Here is an 8,417-nt window from a genome sequence, read left to right as displayed (position 1 = left end):
TGTCAGAACAGACCTTCCATATAATCCTGTGACTCTAGTTCTTAGCATCTACCCCAAGAGCAAAAAAATTAAAAATTGAATTTGAAAAACATACATTCATTACAGTGTTTAGTACAATAACCAGGATATAAAAACAGCCCAAATGTCTAACAGAAGAATGGATAAGGATGTTGTGGCATATAAATATAACAGAGCTATATGAACTATGCAGCTATAAGATGAAATATTGCACTTTACTGTAACTTGGATAGAACTGGAGGACATCTTGTTAAGCAAAATAAATCACAGGAATAGGTGCGCAGGCGTCGCGCATTGGGACGCAGCCGAGCAGTGGAACCTGGCCGGGTCCCTTCGTGGTCTACGCCACCCACCCCGCCGCCACCATGGGAGTGCAGGTAGAGACCATCTCCCCAGGAGACGGAAGTACCTTCGAAGCGCAGGCAGACCTGCGTGGTACACTACACCGGGATGCTTGAAGATGGAAAGAAATTCAATTCCTCCCGGGACAGAAACAAGCCCTTTAAGTTTATGCTAGGCAAGCAGGAAGTGATTCGAGGCTGGGAAGAAGGGGTCGCCCAGATGAGTGTGGGCCAGAGAGCCAAACTGACCATCTCTCCAGACTACGCCTATGGTGCCACTGGACACCCGGGCATCATCCCACCCAACGCCACTCTCGTCTTTGACGTGGAACTTCTAAAGCTGGAATGACAGGACCGGCTCCCCCCTGCACTCCCCCTTCCTGGATGTGCCATGGATGGATCTGGCACTCCCAGCACCAGCGGCGGATCCACACGGAGCTTCCCTGACGTTCCACTCCACTCTGCACAAACCTCTCCCGACTGGATGTGTGCAAACACCTGGCTTTACTCCCCCCTTCTTGTGTGTGTGTGTGTGTGTGTGTGTGTGTGTGTGTGTGTGTGTGTGTTGACCGACTCTATGCCATAAACCTCAAGTTACCCAGTTTATTTTGTTTCATTTTGGGGTGATGATTCAGTTTCAGACGTTTGGAATAGGTTCCCAATTAAGTATTTGTCGAGAATTAACAGCACAAGTCATGGGTTAACTTTAGAATAGGAATTGGGGGAGGGAGAGGGAGAGAGTTGCAAGAATTGTTATTTTCTTTTTTCTTGGATGAAATTTGTATTATATATTAAACATTCTTGCTGCTGCGCTGTGAAGCCATAGCAGATTTGAAGCGCTCTTGAGGGCCCAAATACTCTCCACGGCGAGAGAAGTCCTTGGGTTGGATGAACAGCCCTCCCTAAAACTGAAGCGGGAAGGGGGGGCTCCGGCCTCCCTGCCCACCTCCCTCCCCTCGAGTCCTTTGCCTTTAGAAGCAGATTGTTCTCACTACTGAGGACACTGCAGGTATCCACCCCGGGCCGGGCGGCACCCCGAAGCCTTCTGTGGCCTGGCCTCTCCCCCTCCCCCACCCCAGTCCTGTGGTTTTTCTAGTGGATATTCAGGATTTTTGTAATCTAGCTATCCAAACTTCAGTTCCTAAATTTTAAGAACTTCAACCGAGGTTTTAAGTTGAAGGTGCTGTTTGTAGACGCTCACCATCGTGAAAGCCCTGACCTCACGCCCCACCCGAGTGTTCTCTTAGGATTCAGGCTGCTCTCGCAGCGTGGGCATCTCCGTCCCCGATGCTCGCCCACCCCCCCCCCCCCCGCCCCTCTCACCCCTTTGCTGTCCTGTGTGGTGATTTGGTGAGTGGTTATCGCTGCCTCCCCCCCTCCCCTCTGCACTACGTATGAGTTTCCAGTTATATTATTGCAATAAAAGTGCTTTATGCTGGCAATAAATAAATAAATAAATAAATCACAGGAATAAGGACAAATATTGGATGATCTTATTCATCTGTGGTATATAGAGAAATAAGAGAACAGAAAATATAGAACCATGACAAACCTGTGACCTTAGATTACAAGGCTTAGATTACCAAACTGAGGATGAGGGTATAGGGTGACTGAAGAAGTAGACTCAGTAACATACAGATAATAGTAGAGGGTCTCGGGCACTTCAGTGGTGGTTAGGTGTGGAAACTGAGTGCATCAAAACCACAAATGTTAACACAATTATAACTATTGCAGAACTAGCTTGTTTTGAAAATTTTAGTGTTTTTATTCATATTCCAAAAGTGAGTGATTGATTTACCTATTTCAGCCAAATGAACCTAATGTACAAAGCAGAAAGTTGAAACATTGCCCATTCAAATCTTTCTTGTGTATCAGTGCTAGGTGAAGAATAAATGGGTATATTTTTCTTCCTCTAAGTGTGAAAATCTGCTCAAAGAATAATAGAAACACATATCTGTGGTACTGTCTATTAAGCATTATGCAGTTATGGGTACACAGTGATGGAAAACCCAGAGGAAAAAAGGATTTTTGTGTGTGCATTGTGTGTGTATATTCACATTTTCCATTACTGTTATTTCTTTACAGAAAAATCAAGAGGCCAAAAATAGGAGTCCTGAATATACATTTGGTAGAATCACCCAATTGCTATAAAGTATTAGACTGATTTTGAATAAGGTGTTGATTATGTGAGTATCGTCACCTACCTGTGTTGAATTTCGACTGTTTCTAAAACATTGCTAAGAATGAAGGCTTCTCAGTGGTGATGCCAAGGAAACTGTTGGAGGATGCCAGTCATTTTAGAGAAATGCCGCAGAAGACTGCATGCCAGATGGCTACTGATGAAAGTGATGAAGGTTCACGCTTAGAAATGAAGTCCAATTCCATATTTGGTCCTTCTTTCCTTCTTTCCCTTTTGAATGCATAAAAGAGCACAAACCCAGCCTTATTTTACTCTTGCCCTACAAAATCCCCATTATTCTTTCTTCTTTTTAATAAGGTCCTGGAGAGATGGAGTCAAGTTAAATCCGCTTTATTCCCAAAGCCACAGAGGCCTCAGAGCCCAGTCTCCGGCTGAGCCAGGCCTTTTCTCTTTTACCTCTTTTAATTCATTATTGCCAGAGATCACTGTCAATGGAATTCACTCAGGTTCAGTGTGCCAGGGACTAGGTTTCTGAGCTATGTTTTTCCCATATCAACATCTCATGGAAGGGGAAAAAGAAAAGACCCACTAGAGATGCCCCATAATGGCGCAGTTTTCTGGGAGTAGTAGTTCACCTTGACTTGATGATGGAGAACAGTGAAACTACCACCTCTGGCCACCTTGTGTCTCTCTGTCCAGAGCATAACATCAGGGTTAAGTGTTCCTTTTCTACTCCTAATGTCCCGGGTGGAGAGATTTTTCACTGAGGTCACATACCGATTTTACCTCCCTCTCCCATTTTCTTACTCAGCCCCAGGAAAGTGGTATGATAATGAGAAAATTAAAGAGTCAGCTTCCCCTAAGCCCTTGTTTCTTTCACAGCAGATACTAAGTCCTTTGATGCCAGTATCTGGGTGGGAGGGCTGGAGCGATAGCACAGCGGTAGGGCGTTCGCCTTTCACAAGACTGACCCGAGTTCGATTCCTCTGCCCCTCTCAGAGAGCCCGGCAAGCTACTGAGAGTATTGAGCTTGCCCGACAGAGCCTGGCAAGCTACCTGTGGTGTATTGGGTATGCCAAAAACATTAACAAGTCTCACAATGAGAGATGTTACCAGTGCCCACTCGAAAAAATCAATGAGCAACGCGATGACAGTGACAGTAATCTGGGTGGGAATCTACCTGGCTGAATTTAGCATCAGTAGCCCATTTTTTTTAAGAGTCCTATAACCACCATCCAAACCAAGAGTTCACCATAGCCAAGGTGACATTTTGGTTCTTGGTTATTGGATTCTCTCCAAGACCCTTACAAGTAAGAAGTAGTGGAAGCAGTATATGAATTCCAAACATCATCCCTCTCTCTGAGTAGAAATTATTGTACAGAAAATATTTTGTAGCTCTGTCCCTGGTGCCTGGAGATAGAGCAAGCATCAATAGGAGAAAGGGGAAATGCAGCTATTTTTCAGCCTATCTTGAGGGCTATGTGGAAATCTTGAGAAAACATTAGAAAAACACTGTATTTTGATGGCTTTAACTTGATTCTTATGCTTTTGTGCAGATTTTTTTAAAACTGTTTGCACTCAGAGTCTTGCTCTTCCTTCTATCTACTGTGCCCTCATAACCATGTTTCCTAAGATGCATCCTAAAGCTTTCCAAGAAATATGCTCTGGTCTCTGATAGGCAGAAGGATAGCCTCCTCCCCTCGTTTTTCACTCTGTTTGAGTGAATAAATAATGACAAATGTAATTCTCTTGCTTGTCCAGAGAGCTAGAAACTTGTCTCAATAATAGGGTTACTTTTCCCTGTCATTTTGAGTCCACTGAATTGTCTCAGAAATCAGAATGCAGAAAGTTTTCATAGAAATATCTTAAAAGTGTCACTGAGTAGTTATAAAAATATCTGTGCACATGACGTTTTTTGCAACATTATATATAACAACCATAATATATAAACATGATGATTGAGAAAAATAATAACAGATGAAAAATCAATAACATGATTGACAAAAAATGCTGTCAACTTAAAGGAGTATATTCACTTTGCAATAAAAATGATGAATCCTTGCCAATTATGACATGGGTGGAACGTAACGGAATCATTAAATAAGTATGACACAAGGCGAATGACAAATAATGGAAGATCTCTCTGATATGTGGAATATAAGGAATCAAAACAAATAGATAAACCAAACAAAAGATGTATTCTGACAACACTTCTGAAATGACTAGAGGGAGGAGACTGGCAATGTGGGCAACAGGTAGAAGGAGTCAATTATATTGTTGGTGGTGTGATGTATTATCACATATTTGAAGACAGGTGAACTTGTATGCCAATAACATAAGCAATTCTGTAAACTAATGCTACCTTAATATTTTAAGTGAAGAGAAAAGCTTAGAATATGTAACCTGACTATCCACATGTTGGACTTTGTTTCACATGGCCTTGGATTGAGGGGTCACTAACAAGGTCTCTAATGTGTGAGAACTCAAGTCCTTTCTTTCAGTGCACATAGATGCCTGCTCAGCCCAAGACCAGGTCTCCACTGGCACAGAATGGTGAGGTCGAGGGCATTGTTCCAGGCAATTTGGGGACTAAGCTTGGCTTGGGGCGCAGGGCGGGGGGGGGGCTGAGAAAAGCAGTTTTGATGCCTGGATAATCGCCACTGTTGCTTGCAAAGTATGCCAGTGGAAACCTGTCTCAGGGGTTCCAAGCTTAGAAAGTAAGTGATTGAAGCTCAATCCAGAATGAGGGTAGTAAGGCAATTAAGCAGGGGAACAAGTAGGGCCTTTGCCTGGAGCAACTTCTGTTCCATCAATGGAGAGAATTTACTTGCCCTCAAAGGAAGGTTATTTTAGCATCTGGCACCAGAATTCTCAATATATGAGCTTTGCAATCTCCTTTGATCTGCACTTACTAGTGCCTGATTATCAGGCCATAACTAAGGGCAGGAACATGTTCTTTAGCAGCCCTTGGCTTTGGGGCTATGATTAACTCTCAGTGCTATATCCCCCAAGTCAATCTCATGTAGGCTTACTAGGCCCCCTTCCAAAGCCCAGCTAAATAGATTTAGGTGTCCTTAAAACCTAAAACTATAATTTTATACTCAAACCTGTACTGTAGGTTACCTTTAGTCTTCCAATCCTTCATATCCTAGCCCAAAAACAATGGCACAGATAGAGTGCCACCCAGAGTCTCTCTCTCTCTCTCTCTCTCTCTCTCTCTCTCTCTATATATATATATATATATATATATATGTATGTATGTATACACACATACATACATACATACATATGTGTGTGTTTCAGGTAGTTCTGGCTTTAAATTTTAATTGCATGTCTCAGAGGAGTGATTTTATATCTTAATTTTGTCATATAAAAATGGAAATAGCTAGGAACAATCTTCTAAATTTGTAATGAGGAATAAGTGGAACACTTCATGTCAAAATAAAGAATTAGAGTAGGGAATAACTAATGCCCAAAGACAATAAAATGAAGAGGAGGAGAATTGATCCTTAGTAGCAAGCTCTCCCCTGGGGTTGGGGGAAAGGGAATATGCCAGGTAAGGGACCACTAGGAAAATGACAGAGGATCACACTACACAAGGACTGGTTAATGAAAGGAGGTAAAGTAACATGAATAATACCTTATCAGTAATGGTGTAATGAACTGCAGTGCCTAAAAGAGAGAAAGAATGGGGGAACAAAAAGAAAAAAAATCTTCCATACTGGCAGTTTAAGAGAAACTGGGAACACTGGTGGGAAAAAAATGAACACTGGTAAACAGATTGGTGTAGGAACATTGTACACCTGAAAATCCATCAAGAATAACTTTGTAGCTTTGTACTTCATGGAGTTTCTGTTTAAAAAATTTACAGAATATTTTTTCTGGTATATAATGAGTACAGAAAAATTGATCACTCCATTTCCCCTCCTTGATCTTCTCTCCGAAGCAGGTCCTTGGGACATCTTCCAGACCAATGGTTATTTTCTGATGCTGTATTGTTGAGAGTCAACTGCTAAATTTTTCAGACTTTTGATAAATAATTGATGTCATGCTAGAAACTTACAGTATTCACAGCACAGAAACAAATAGACACTGTAACTCAAGATCTATACCCTCTGCCCAGGGACCTGAAGACCAGCAAACTTTAGGACTACTCTAGGTATGAAAACATCACATACAAATCTTAGAAATTCAGGTTAGTCACATCTATACCCTGAAGAACACACACTCTGAATAGCAGCCAAAAATCTTTTGTTTAAGTAAACTCCCTTAGTAAGAATTCTGCCTGGACAAAGGGCAGTTAGGATAGAAAAGGGCCAAGTATGACAATAATAGTTAGAAATTATCTCTCTGGACAAGAACTAAGTGTTGAAAGTAGGTAAAAGGATATACATGAAAATCTTTCAATATATGTATTGCAGACCATAATACCCAAATAGAGAGAAGAGAGAGAGAATAAAAGTCCTTTGCCATAGAGAGAAGGAGGGGGCAGGAGGGAAACTAGGGGCATTGGTGATAGGAAAAATATAAAGACATGCGTGTTGGAACATTATGTGAAACTCAATCATGAACAACGTTGTAACTGTGCATCTCACTTGTGATTCAATTAATAAATAAATAAATACAAGAGTTTTACTTGGGTAAGTATTTTGACTGAAAGGGTGTTGAATGGACTGAAATAAAATGAACCATAAGGCATTTTTTTTGAAAGGTAGGTTGGATACTTCAGAGGGATGCACTCAGGAACCCTCCACCCATGGCTGAGGGTCATTTCCCCAGGTACCCTACCCCCTCCCACACCCACACATACACACACACCCACACACCCACACCCACACGATGCCTTCTTTTTCCCAATACTTCAGGTTTTCCTGTGAACCCTCAGAATTCAGGCAACCATGGTGCCAATGGACCCCCGGTAGCATAGTGCTGAAGGCAGCCTTCAAGTGACCCTTGTGTTTCCTACTCCTGCCACCAGGATGGTCATTTCAAGATTACAGACCACCTTCATTGGTAGTGCTGTGCAGAGGGTATCCAAGCTGTTTCTGTTGAAAGTCATGAAGAAAAAAAAAAAAGATTCCTAAAGATCATTTGACTGGAAGTGGTCTAGGCCTATGTCTGTGACTTACAAGAAGAAAATGTAGATTGCTTGGTGAGTGGAGGAATGCCTTTGTCACAGAAACGTTTTCTTTCAATTTCTTGAATCAACTATCTACCGGAGTCGCCTTCACACTGAAGGGGAATGGACGAGCACTGTTCATCGGACTTCAAACATCCTGCATGGTCACATGAAGGTGATTTGGAATATCAGCATATTTGGGTAAGCTTCCCTCTTCTGTCTCTTTGCTGACAGTTCTAAGTTTGATCCAAGATAACCTGTTCTTTCATTTCCATGGATCCCTTTGAATTCTATTTCCCCAGAAGAGTGGGTTCCCTAACTGGTCACTGAAATTATTTGAATGTGTTAGAGGCAAGCAGCACGTAGTCCAGAGGGGGAAAGTCTCCTTTCATATTTTTGGCCTTGTACAATTATGACCTGGTTTCTATTTCTGGCACCCTTTAATATCCCCCACGCCCTGCCAAGACTGATCCCTGACCAAAACTTCTAGGAGTAAGCCCTGTGCACTGCCAGGTGTGGCCCCCAACATAAATTAACAACTGAACAGACCAAAGCCAAGCCAAATTTGTATGTGGTTGAAATCTGTCAAAGTCTTTTTAAAAATATGTAGAACCTTCAACATTCACAATGTGAGGCAAGGTCTGTATTCCAGTCAGTATTACCTTGAAAGCACTTCCATTTTGTTTCTTTGAATAAAAATAAGTCTTTGGCCACCAGGTAAACTTGCAAGCCCAGCTTCACAGATTGATGGACAAATCTTAGAAGAGATGTAAGTCAGGCCACTATAATTGATGGGTAC

General features: G+C 42.1%; 1 pseudogene; it reads left to right on the top strand.

Annotated features, from left to right (window-relative positions):
• The first annotated feature begins 383 nt into the window (after positions 1-383).
• Positions 384-807, top strand: LOC101541340 (peptidyl-prolyl cis-trans isomerase FKBP1A-like; annotated as a pseudogene).
• The last annotated feature ends 7,610 nt before the right edge of the window (positions 808-8,417 follow it).

Source organism: Sorex araneus, chromosome 1, assembly GCF_027595985.1.
Source record: "Sorex araneus isolate mSorAra2 chromosome 1, mSorAra2.pri, whole genome shotgun sequence".
In the NCBI taxonomy this organism is placed as follows: Eukaryota; Metazoa; Chordata; class Mammalia; order Eulipotyphla; family Soricidae; genus Sorex; species Sorex araneus.
The sequence above is the reverse complement of the archived record's forward strand: the minus strand, read 5'-3'. Positions and strand labels throughout refer to the sequence as shown.